A 13641-nucleotide genomic window follows, 5' to 3' on the forward strand; every position below is an offset into this window, starting at 1 on the left:
TTTTTGTTTTATGTACTCCATTACTTCAAGAAAATACTCCAGTGATAGGTCCAAATGCTATATGGTAACAATATTAGCACATGTAGGATGTGAATTGAGTGCAGAAAGGCAACTAAAAATGTAGTGTACCTGTCCCTTGAACCCTTTCACTTGTAGGTTATTTGAAGCTGGAACCAGATGACTGTTTTTAAGTTGTTAATTCCCTTATCAGCAGTATTTAATAAACTGACAAATTCTGATTGACCAAAGCATATTTATAGACTTTGCAAATGTGATTACCAAATGCTTTAGCTTAGCTGGTTGCTGCCTTAATTAAAGAGGGGGGAGAAAATCATGATTTAAAATCTGATTTGCACCGATGCTGTTTATATATAGATGATGATGTGTCATCAATAAACCCCCCTGTTTATTAAGACAGTTCAGTGCAAAACTGCAATCTGGTACGCTGTTTTGAATTCAAATACTCCAAGAAACTATTGTTTACCTTTCTGTGTACTCGCTACATCTAAATTAAAAATGAACCTTTGATGCCTATTAAAAATGTAGTGACATATATCAAAACCATATTCTACTGAGAAATAAGATAACGGCCAGCACCATACAACACAGTAGAAACTTAGCTTTGGCAGCATTGCAGGTTGCCTATCATACGCTCCACCCATTTAGTTTCATTACTTCAACAGAATTTGACATCAACCAGCGTGTATAGCAGGAAGCTGGTGTAGTCTGTTTTGTGCTATCACCCACTACAAATTTCTACCCGACTATCTCTACAGTGTTAAGGGGGCCACATCTCTTCTCACAGCTGAAGAGGTTCTATACACAAAATGCATTGCGTGGGCTATTTAGTAAGGTATTTTCTTTTCTTGGTGTTGTTCAAACCACTTTTGAATTATTTTTGTGCTTCTTTATAACTGATTGTATGTATGCTTGTTTTGACTTCCTTGAGATATGATGGACCCAGGTTTGCAGCAAAGTAGCTGGATGAGCACTTCTTTTTTTTTGTTTAACTTTATAGTACCTAATTCATTTTTTACCAATTAGGGGGCAAGTTAGTGTGGCCAATCCACCTACCCTGCACATCTTTAGGTTGTGAGGGTGAAACCTGAGCAAACACGGGGAGAATGTGCAAACTGCACACGGACAGTGACCCAGAGCCGGGATCGAACCTGGGATCTATGCGCCGTGAGGCGGCACTGTGCCATCGTGCTGCCCGCTTGATAAGCACTTCTGTCATCTTCAGTAGAAGACTGTCTCTACTTAAGCATTTTTTTGCAACAGTGGAGGCATTTGTGGAAAATAGACCTTTTTTCTAAAGATCTGCCAATAGGCTGCAAATCAAATACAAATTTGCCAACATTTTACTAACCTTCCTACTTTTCAGCTGGTCATATAGGGAGAAAGAACCTCAGAAATCAAAACTGTTCCTGCTCAGATCCAAGCTTTGGCCTTTGTTTAGGACATTCTCGCACCTTGAAGCATGCAGCCCAACTGCGATTGATTGACTTACTCACTCAGCAGGAGTCATGCCAGTAAGATTTGACATGTTTACATTTTGGTGTTTAAGAAACATGTTTACAAGTGAGACTGGTCTGAAGAATAAAATATTTTCAAGTCATTTGGTGCTTCTTTGTGGGTAGCAGAGGGAGTGAATGTTAAAGGAGTTGGATGGGATACTGATCATGCATATGGCTTTGTTCAGGGTGGTGTCAAGTTTCTTGAGTGTCATTTGAGCTGCACTTATCCAGGAAAGTATAGAGTATTCCATTGCTCCTGACTTGTGTTTATAAAATCAATGGTGGACAAGCTTTGGGTAGTCAGGACTTGAGCTACCACAGGATTCTTAGCCTCTGACTTTCTCTTGTAGCCACAGTAGCTACATGGATGATCCAGTTAAGTTTCTGGTCACTATTAACCCCCTGGATTTTAACAGTGAGGGATTCAATGATGGTGATGCCATTTAATGTCAAGGAACAAAATGGTGGAGCATATGGTTGAAATAGCAATGAGGCTAGCAGTGCTCAAGACTACTAAAAAGTAAATCTGACAGCAACCTCTGTTATCAACACAAGTGTAGATAAATGTTGGAAGCCAGAAGTTGTTGTTAAAGATATCCTGCGTCCCCATTAGGTTCAAAAGGCCTCACTCATAGGTTCAGTTTTAAAATCATTCATAGCATGAATTTACTCTTTCCAAGGGCTGGTGCAGATTCGATGGGCTGAAATGGCCTCCTTCTGCACTGTAAATTCTATGATTCTATGAGGTGTATAATGTGATTAATTTGTGTAGGCAAAACATGGAGAGACGATATAAAATAATGGGCACAATTATAAAGGGAGTGCAGCAGTAGAGGGACCTGGGTTATATGTGGACTGAAGCTGGCAGGGCAAGTTGAGAGAGCAGTTCAAAAAGCCTGTTTTATATATAGATGCATAGAGTACAAAAGCAGGAAACTTATGATAAACCTGTATGAAACACTGCTTTAGCCTCAATTGGAATATTGTTTACTGGCCTGTCCAGCTAGCATGATGGCCCCTGCCCAAGGCCTCCAACCTCCCTACCCTCCCATTCACCCCCCATTCACCTCCCCCCATCCACACGCCCCAAAAAGCAACAAAAGGTGCACTCACCCTCGATATTCCCCCATGAACATTGTCCTCCTGAAAGTCTGCCATCAAAACAAAAGAAACACTTCAAAGAGAAGAAAGGTTCAGAAAACAATTAGAGAAGAACTCACACAAACTCCTCCAAAGTTCAGTGTCCTCACTCTTCTCCCATCCATTGCCCCTCATAAACTCCATCGCTTCTTCTGGCCTGCCAAAATAGCACTCACGTTTCTGGAAAGTCAGGCCAGGTACTACACTCTGAATTTCACCCCCTTCTTAAAGAGTGCAGCCTTGACCCGGTTAAACCCGGCCCTCCTCTTTGCCAGTTCGGCACCCAAGTCCTGACACACCCGCAGCTCATTCCCTTCCCAGGTGCATTTCCTCATCTGCCTTGCCCACCAAAGGATCTTCTCCTTATCCAGAAAGCGGTGCAACCACATCAGCACCGCCCCTTGACAGCTCGCCAACTTGCGGCCTCCTCATCAATGCCCTGTGCGCTTGATCGAACTCCAGGGAGTGGTCAAACCCCCCCCCCATCAACTGCCCCAACATTTTGGCCACAAAGCTGCCAGCCTCCGCACCTTCGATGCCTTCAGGCGTCCCCACGATCCTCAAATTCTATCTTCTGGAGCGGTTCTCCAGAATCTCCACTTTCTCCTTCAGCCTTTTCTGGGTCTCCCGCATCACCCCCACCTCGGCCACTAATGAGGCTAACTGCTCCTTGTGCTCCCCCACCTCCTCCTCCACTTTCTGGATCGCCAGGCCCTAGTAATCCAGCCTCTGCTCCACTCTCTCAATCCCTGCTTTAACCGGCTCCACCACTATGGCCAAGTCTTCCAGGGCCTCCTTCCTCTGCTGGCTGAACTTTATCTTCAAAAACTCCACTAGCTGCTTCATTGACCACTGGGTGGGCAGAACAGCCCCCTTGCCCTCCCCCGTCTTATCCTGTGGCACACCATGAACACTCTCCTGTTCCAGCAGCTGTTTTCTTCTTGCTCCACTTCTAGTTCGTGGATCCATTCACCAGCCACACCAGAGGAGCAACACCTTCCACAAGCACTTCTGCACCTCTTGCCATGAAAGGTTTTGCCTTTCGTGCAGGGAAAATATCAGAAAATACCGCCTTGAGCGGGCGCCACCAAATGTGTAACCACTCACTCCATGGCCTCCAACGGAAGTCGATTTTGATATGATTTGAGTTTGTCGTTATAAATTGCTGTTTAAGATGGTAAAACCTGTTCTGTAGAATTCACTGTGTTTGGAAAATTAAGTTATAATTTGCAACAGTATTATTAATTTTTGACTAAATGTAAGTGAGAGATATTGCCAAATACACAACTTTAGGAAATAGAGCATTGTGCTGGATTTAAAGAGTTCCTGTTATCTGAAACCAGGGCGATTAAGGCAGTGCTGGCCATTATTGGGTACAAGGTCAGCCCAAGTTTGTCCATTCCACTGTTAGTACTCCACTACAACATCGAACAATTGCTGACAAATGGAAAGCTATTTGAAATGATTGGCATCAGTGTTGTGCTGTCACTCTTGTGAAAGAGTTTTCCCATGGAAGACTTCTAATTAAACTAAAAGCCTTGGGGATTGGCATGGGACAGGATTTGGGAAAAATAAAATAGAAAGCAGAGTGTACTTGTGAAAGATGAGTTGCCAGTGTGAAGGAAGTGTTGAATGAAGCCCCCCTCCAGTGGTCAACACCCCTCTTTTTCCGCACCTGTATAGCTGACCTGAAAACCAAAACTCATTGTACATTTGTCAAATTAGTGAGTAGAACCATAGAAAGCAATTTACAATTTGAAGAATATGTTAGTAATGCAAGTGAAATTCATTAATGACAAATGTGAAATAAATGTATGATATTTAAATTTGTCGTGGCAGACTTCAAGAAGAAGCCTAGTAATAATAGACAATGCATTGCTTCCCATCCAGATAACATTGCAAAATATTTTTTTACAGGAGAATATTGGAGTGTGAGCAGTAACCCATGATTGTTTTTTTTAGGAGGAAATTAATTGATTGATGTGTAGAGGCCAAGATACAATGTAGTCACTGATCCTCCCCTAAACACATCTTTCTTTATGGAAATACAGAGTTGTGGAATCACTCCGGTATAGCCATTACAGTACTGCACAAGCTAATAGAGATTATTTTAAAGTTTTATAATGTACTTGGTTGTGTTGTGCTCAGTGTTGGACATCGCAATGGAAAGGTGATATATGTGGACCAGAACCTTGCAGAAAAAAGGAACAAAAGTGACCCAAAGTATGAATGGGCTAAGCTTTCAAGAAAGATTTGTCTTCCAACCTTGGAAGAAGGCCAGTAAAGGCAGAGGGTTGTATTGAAATAGCTAAAACATAGAAAGCTTAAAATAATTTTTTCACTGTAAGTCAACCCAATAGAATCAAATGACATAGACTTAAATTAATGAGAAGTACAATTAAAAGAGGCATTGAGAATAAACTTCACTGAAAGGATAATCAAATATTTCAAATATATAAATCAAATAAAGGGTGGCATGGTGGCACAGTGGTTAGCACTGCCATCTCACAGTGCCAGGGACCCAGGTTTGATTCCCAGCTTGGGTCTCTGTGCGGAGTCTGCACGTTCACCCTGTGTCTGCATGGGTTTCCTCCGGGTGCTCCGGTTTCCTCCTACAGTCCAAAAACGTGCAGGTTAGGTGGATTGACCATGCTAAATTGCCCCTTAGTGTCCAAAGGTTAGGTGGGGTTGCGGGGATTGGGCCTAAGTAGAGTGCTCTTGCGGAGGATCGTTGCAGACTCGTTGGGCTGAATGGCCGCCTTCTGCGCTGTAGGGATTTTATGATTTTTTTAGGCCTTTGAGGTATTTCGCAAGGCATTTCACAGAGGAATGATGGAGTGTTGAGGCTAGAAACTGAGTAGAAACTGACGGTTGAGTTGGTGAATGTAATCAAAAGTAGATTCAAATATATGAAAAAAAAATATGGTCCATCAAGCTCCCTATATCCAGATAAGGTGAAGTCTTTAAGACCGCAAACATCTTTTGAGAGATGAACACTTGGAAGTCCCTTTCCAAATCCTTAAGACAATCAAGTTACTCCAGGAGATGGCTGCTTCCATTAGTTTCCCTATTCTCAGGTATTCTGTAACGTGTATAACTTGAAATGTCTTCCTCTCCAAGGAACATGCCCTGTTCCGTTTTGAACAACTACAGGGAATACATCTTCACTGCACACTCTGGAAATATGTTTCAGGTGACAGTAGCCAGAATTCGCTGGCCATTGCGATTCATTTTTCCTGCTGGCAGCAAACCCTTGCCCACGGCTTCCTGACTCATGGAGTGGCTTCAATGGAAAATCCCACTGACAAGCCGTGGGAATAGAGAATCCCGCCGCCAGCGAATGGTGCACCGCTGAGAAACACATGGCTAGGGGACCGGAGAATCCTGCTCAGTGACTCTCTCTGAACAGAAATGCCTCCTAGAATCTCCTCATTTTCTTTATTGATGTTACTCTTCCATCACTGGCCTTCTCAAATAACATCAAATTGGTCATTCATCATTTAAAAAAATCTTCAATTATATTTTCTTTAAGCCTGTGTTTTTCTCATGAAAATAGTCCCAACTCCTGGAATTAAGAAAATGACCAGATATTATTTTCACCGTCTTCCTCTAAACATTCTCCAGATCTTATCTCCACCATTCGAAGGGACCATAATCAGTCACACTACACCAAATATGGCTATGTAGTATAGCACAACAAAAGCAGTTTCCATTGCTTTATATAGCACTGTCTTAGCAAAACAGCACAAAGCTTTATTTGCTTTAACAATGGCCTCCTTATATGGACCTTCAATAATTCATTGACCCTGACATTTATGGTCTTCTGATCTAGAGCCTTTAGTGGACTCCTGTGCATTTCAAACACATGCCTGGAATGTCACAAACCCAAACATGTAATGTTGCATTTAAATACCTTGGAACACATCAGCTACACATGGCACAATTCCGTTAACTCAGTTGATAGAAATTTAAAAACCTATGCACAGTTCCAAGTCTCCAACCTTGTGAATGTATCTATTCACAATCTTCTCCAAATCATTTACGAAGGTGATGAACAATTGCAATCTGAACATCAGACTCTCTGACCTGAATCGTGCAGATCCACTCCCTTTAATTTCCCTGAGCCTCCCGTATTTCAACACATTTCCTATCCAGCATAATATCTGGCCATATTCGAAGTGGTGAAAATCCAATAGTCTTCTGGGTGGCACTTTTATCAAAGGCTTTCAGGAAATCAAAATGTACAACATCAACAGCATTCAAGAGAGAAGATTGACATATGAAGATTTGGCATTATTAATTTTTATTATTTAAAGACTGTCAAAGGTGGTGATGGTTAAGTTCAGGATAGATGATGTCTGGTGGCCATCGTGTTTTTCTTTCAAGCACAGTTGCTTTTTCACACCAATAAACAACCTCAAAACTTCTGGCTTGCAAGCATATGGGTTTTATGCCTTTAGCAATGTATTCCTTTCAAGATCCACATACTCACAATATTGGTGACATAATCACCAGGGCAGCATTGTGGTTAGCACAATTGGTTCACAGCTCCAGGGTCCCAGGTTCGATTCCCGGCTTGGGGCACTGTCTGTGCGGAGTCTGCTCCTCCTCCCCGTGTGTTCCTAGGTTTCTTCCCGGTGCTCCGGTTTCCTCCCACAGTCCAAAGATGTGCAGGTTAGGTGGATTGGCCATGCTAAATTGCCCTTGGTGTCCAAAATTGCCCTTAGTGTTTGATGGGGTTACTGGGTAATGGGGATAGGGTGGAGGTGTGGGTTTGGGTAGGGTGCTCTTTCCAAGAGCCGGTGCAGACTCAATGGACCAAATGGCCTCCTTCTGCACTGTAAATGCTATGATTTTATGTAATCCTCACTTAATAGTTGGAAAATCCATGTCCTTCGTGTCAGTGGGAAAGAAATAAATTGTGTGGGAATGATTTGATATTTTACTTGGTTTCATCCTGATTTGTGCTGAGATAGTTCTTCGAAGCTGGGGCAGCAGATGGAGTGCTGCAATTTGCCTTCACATCTCTGAACAGCAGAGAATAATCAGTCCAGGTAGTTGCTCCTGATTGCTGTTGCAAGTATGGATGGGTGGACAAGAGGTGGGGGCCGCACTGGGCTCAATGGTGTTGTCTCTGCCATTTACTGATGAGACACTAGGGGCGGGATTCTCCATCCCGCCGCCCGGTTTTCCGGTGTGGCGCACCCCTGCCGGCAGTGGGATTCTCCATTCCCGCAGTCGGCAACTGGGGGTTTCCATTGTGGCCACCCCCACGCCGTCGGGAAACCCGCGTCCGTGGGTGTGCTGCCAGCAAAGCAGAGGATCCCGCCGACGGAGAATTCTGCAGCATGTGAACAATGGCCTCTTAAATGTTGCCAAAGAGTGTTTGGCATCCCTACCTCAACAACTAAGAGCAAGGGATCAGAGGCAGTAAAATTGGAAACAAAACAATCTTAAAAGAAAGATGAACTCGATGACGAATATTACCTTTTATGTCATTTTGAATTACAGCCTATCAATTTAGGTGTAATGACAGATGCTGCACAGTGTACATTTAAGCAAACAGAATCTCTCACTCGTATCTAGAAACAGTTTTGCTCGAGCTACCCTGTGTGTGTCATATCTCTCTGTGGCGTTTTGTGAAGGTTCACTGCCTGTTTTGTCTTTTCAATTTTTTTTTCCTTGCTCTTCCTGATCTATATTATCTGACCGTATTTTCTGACTATCCTGGATTTCAACCGGATGGTAGGTTCTTCCGAGAATTTGTTTTGCATTGGTTTTAAGGTTTAACCATGCCTGCACATGTTCCCTTCTGTACTCCCTTTTTAAAAATCGTATTTTGAATATCAGTGGTGATTTGAGAACAGGGGGTTAAGGATTGCTAACAATAATTGATTGCAATTTAGAAATTACATTTGTTGCTGGACAATGTAAAGCTATGTTCTCTGCATGTTTAATAAAAAAGTTGGCTTCTTAGTGGCAAACAAAACGTTCAGATTTTTGCTGATGTACTCGAACATGAAAACATTTGTAATAGGGCTGTGAAAAAAAAAAATCAATGACAATTTAAAATAACTTATTCAGAAAAAAATGTTATTAGTCGCAACATTGTATTGCCAAAGAGTATTCCTTTGACATATCTCAACTGCTTAAATTGTTTTGGATTTCTAATAAATTGGGACGGTGATTATCTTTCTGTGTAGGAGCTGATTGGAACTGGGGTGATGGTGTGGGCAGTGGAGATGGCTTCATTAGACCTACCCAAATAAATATTCTTTCAGCTACCTGACATGGTTACGTTCCCTGAAATTGTGTCAAATGTCGTTATTCAAATTAAGAACAAATATCACTACATAACTATGAGTCAGTGGCTGTCAACAGAGCATCAACAGAAAGCCAATAGAAATTACAACAGCCTAAATAACCCACAAACTCGTAATATCAACAAATATGGTGGGCTTTTCCAGGCCTTTGGAGGGGCCCTGTTTTGAATCCCACTCGGGCCACATCTAGAATGCCACCACATTCGAATGGCTGGAAATGTGCAGCATAAGTTGCCCTTCAAGAAAGGTCATCAGCCCCAATTGTGGCCACATTAAAAAATCTTCTGTAAAAGCTAGCATTGCACCAATACGTGGCAACCACCGGTTTACTCCGGGGGGCTGGATGGTGGGTTTCGGAGGTGGCAGCGGGCGGGGATCGTGCGGTTTGGGGATATGTTTATAGATGGGGGCTTTCCGTGTTTGGAAGACTTGGAGCATGAGTTTAAGCTGCCTTCGGTAGGAATGGGTTTCACTACTTGCAGGTGAGGGACTTTGTGCTGAGGCAGGTATCGACTTTCCCGCACCTGCCACCCCAGGGGCTACAGGATAAGGTAGTGTTGAAAGTGGGAGTGGGGGAAGGGAAGGTATCAGAAATCTATAAAGAGCTTATGGATTGGGAGGGAGCCTCGATAGTGGAGGTGAAGCTGAAGTGGGAGGAAGAGTTGGGTGGGGAGTTGGAGGCTGGGCTATGGGAGGACGTCCTGAGGCGAGTCAATGTGCTCTTGAAGCGTGTGCCAGGCTTAGCCTGATACAATTTTAGGTGGTCCGCAGGGCATATATGACTGTGGCCCAGATGAGCAGGTTCTTTGAAGAGGTGGAGGATAGGTGTGGGCGGTGTGCGGGTGGGCCTGCAAATTATGTCCATATGTTTTGGGCATGTCCGAAGCTTAGGGGTTTCTGGCAGGGCTTTGTTGACGTCATGTCGGAGGCACTAAAGGTAAGGATGGTCTCGAGTCCAGAGGTGGCGATTTTTGGTATGTCAGAAGACCCGCGAGTCCAGGCGACGAGAGAGGCCGATGTCTTGGCCTTTGCCTCCCTAGTAGTCTGGAGATGGATCTTATTAGCATGGATGGACTCGAAACCCCTGAAGCTGGGAGTGTGGGTTGGTGACGTGGCTGGTTTCTCAGGCTTGAGAAGATTAAGTTCACCCTGAGAGGATTGATGCTAGGGTTTGCCCGGAGGTGGCAGCCGTTTATCGGCTTCGTTGGGAAAAATTAAGCTGTCAGCAGTGGGGCGGAATGGGAGGGGGGTAAAATGGGGAGTTTGGTAAGGTGGGGGAAGGTTGATGGGGAATTGGGGTTGGGGAGTCGTTTACGTAAGCCATGTTGGCTGGGTTTCGTTGTTTGTTTGGTGTGTGGTTGCTTATTCTGTTAAAATCTATAATATAAATGCCTCAATAAAATATTTTTCAAAAAAAAAAAAGCATGCATCCTCTTTAGTGATCCAGGCCTTAACTTTCAGGTGGGCCTTTGATTCTACCTATATACCAGGTCCCACTGAATACCTGGGAGAAATAAAAAAAAATTGTGATATATTTTGGTGAGATGAGTGGAAGCCAAGGATGAAATTTGAAATGGTGGCATTAAGAGTGGGCAAAATGTAGAATGTGGGGATCCAGAATTACCAGGGTCCAGATCTTCCATGGGGCGGCAATGATTTGGTAGATTGTGGCTATTGGGGTGGTCAGAATTTAGGAGGGGTAGTCAGGTCAGGGTTGTAGTTGAATGGTGGAGGGGTATTCCGCTCTGGAGGTAGTCGAGGGGATTTTGTTTAATTGCAAGGTTATTACTAACCATAATTAATTTAACCAGTTAACACCACACATAATTCCAATCATTAATTATGAGCAATTTATTTCCAATGGATTCTTCCAAAAATTCATACTTCTATATTACTTCTAACCGACCTGTTCACTCTCTCAACGAGGATGGAAGATTTAAGCCTCTGCCTCGACCACATTTTGAGGAAGAGAATTCCAATTCTCGCAACCCCTCAGAGAAAAACAAATCCTCATCTGTTTTAAATGGCCGAACCCTTATTTTTAAACAATGCCCCATGTTCTAGATTCTTCCACAAGACGAAACTTCTTTTCACATCCATCCTGTCAAGTCCCCTCAGGACCTTTTGATATTTCAATCCAGTCACCTTTTAATCTTCGAAGCTCCAGTGGACACAAACCAAGCCTGTCCAGTCTTTCTTCATAAGACAACCCACCCAATCCAGATCTTAGCTGAGTAAACTTTAGAACCGTAGAATCATTATAAAATTCCTACAGTGCAGAAGGAGGCTATTCGGCCCATCTAGTCTGCATTGGCCCCCTGAAAGAGCACACTGCCTAAGCCTGCTCCGTCGCTCTATCCCCGTAATCCCACCTAACCTTTGGACACTAAGGGACAATTTAGCATGGTCAATCCACCTAGTCTGCACATCTTTGGACTGTGGGAGGACACCGAAGCACCCAGAGGAAATCCTCGCAGACACGGGGAGAACGTGCAAACTCCACACAGTCACCCAAGGTCGGAATTTAACCTGGATCCCTGGCGCTGTGAGGCAGCAGTGCTAGTGATTGTGCCACTGTGCTTTTCCTGAACTGTTTCCAATGCATTTACATCTTTCCTTAAATAAGGAGACCAATACTGTACGCAGTACACCACATGCAGTCACACCAATACACTGAATAACAAGCATAACCTCACTACTCTTGCACTCAATTCCCCTTGCAACATGTGATAATATTCTATTAGCTTTCCTAATTACTTGCTGCACCTGCATACAAACCTTTTGCAATTCATGCACTAGGACGCTCAAGTCCCTCTGAATCTCAGAGCTGTGCAATCTCTCACCAGTTAGATAATATGTTTCATTTTTTATTCTTGCCAAAATGGACAACCTCGCATTTTCCCACATTATATTCTGGGCGCGATTTAGCGGCCATGACATGCCTAACCTGATGTTGGGACAAGGCTGTTGAATCTCAGGAGAGGCCTCTTGCGAGATTTACGATATTCACAGCACTTTGCGAGATGAAACGATACCTCACGGATGTCACAATCTAGACCTCGCCCTCACTGGGTGCATGGCGTCCGGGACTTAATGGCCATGCCTGGGAAACCTCGTCGGGGTGCTGTTTAGTACTGGTCCACACAAATGTGGACCAGTACTTAATGGCGCTTTTGGAGGTCTCCCAGGCCATTAGAGATGCCTAGGTGGTTGGAGCAGGGCATCCTGACAGTGCCAAGGTGCCCTGGTACCAGGTTGCCACTGCCGGGAATCTGGCCCGGGGGGGGGGGGGCCCCGAGGATGGGATTGAGGGGGTTCCGGGGGGCCTCCCCCAGGTTGTAGGGGTCAGAAATGGGGGGATACTGAAGGGGGGGGCAGGGGGTTGGGGAAGCTAGACAAAATGATGCCCCAATCTGTGAGGAGCCATTCCTGTTGAAGCAGAGTCAACATAGTTTTGTGAAAGGGAAATCAAATAACAGCTGCAGTGGATAAAGGGGAACCGGTGGATTTAGATTTTTAGAAGGCATTTGACAAGGTGCCATCAATGATCACTGTGACATGCTACTTGTCGCATCCTGCTAACCAGAAAAAGACCCATATATGCTTACTGTCTGTTTCCTGTTAGCTAGCCAATCTTCTATCCATGCCCATATATTAACCATATATCATGAGTTTCTATTTTTGGAAGTAACTGGGCAGCACAGTAGCACAAGTGGATAGCACTGTGGCTTCACAGCGCCAGGGTCCCAGGTTCGATTACCCGCTGGGTCACTGGCTATGCGCAGTCTGCACGTTCTCCCAGTGTCTGCGTGGGTTTCCTCCGGGTGCTCCGTTTTCCTCCCACAATCCAAAGACGTGCAGGTTAGGTGGATTGGCCATGATAAATTGCCCTTAGTGACTATAAAGGTTAGGAGGGGTTATTGGTTTATGGGGATCGGGTGAGGGCTTAAGTGGGTTGGTGCAGGCTCAATGGGTCGAATGGCCTCCTTCTGCACTGTATGTATGTTCTGTGTTCTAACGTTTGATGAGCCACCCTATCAGGAGTGGATGTATTAAAAGGTATGGATCAGCCTGTGACCACAATAGAGCAATAAAGGTAAAAGAGACATGAGCAACAATCCTGGAGATGCTGATGGGTGAAAGGTAGCAAGCAGAAAGACCAGGTATAGCGCCACAGTCATCTCGCAAGCAGTGATCAAGGATCTCATAGCTGTGGGGTTGGAAGATAGCAAGGCAGGGGTAGGGGCCAAAATTCAGATCAGAAGGAATGATCAAGGAGTCTAATATCTGCTGGCAGCTGAAGAACACACAGCACAGAGATTGGGGCCTCCCTCCTTCTTTAAATGTATATAGAGCGAAGACCCAATTCTGGCACTGTTATTGCTGGGGAGTTGTGTACCACATGATTTCTCCTCATGGAATTGGTCATATATGTGACTAAACCCATTGGTTCTGGGATCTGATTGGTCAAAGGAATACATCAGCAACAATACATTGTTAAAAACATAAAAATTGCCAGATAGTTTCAAATAAAATTAATTTATGCAAATATTATTTATAATTGGCAGAAAGCCCAGTGTGGAACTCACTGGCTTAGGGACATCAGACAAAAACAATTAATCCCTCTTGAGCATTCATGCGCAGTCAATCAGATGGGGATT

The 13641-nt window shown here is 44.1% G+C and overlaps 1 protein-coding gene across 7 annotated transcripts in view; it reads left to right on the forward strand.

Moving 5' to 3' along the window:
• The window catches only part of LOC140393874 (synaptotagmin-B), an 882906-nt gene that overhangs the window by 715833 nt on the left and 153432 nt on the right, over nucleotides 1-13641 (forward strand). The window lies entirely within an intron of this gene.

This window comes from Scyliorhinus torazame, chromosome 17, assembly GCF_047496885.1.
Source record: "Scyliorhinus torazame isolate Kashiwa2021f chromosome 17, sScyTor2.1, whole genome shotgun sequence".
Lineage (NCBI taxonomy): Eukaryota > Metazoa > Chordata > Chondrichthyes > Carcharhiniformes > Scyliorhinidae > Scyliorhinus > Scyliorhinus torazame.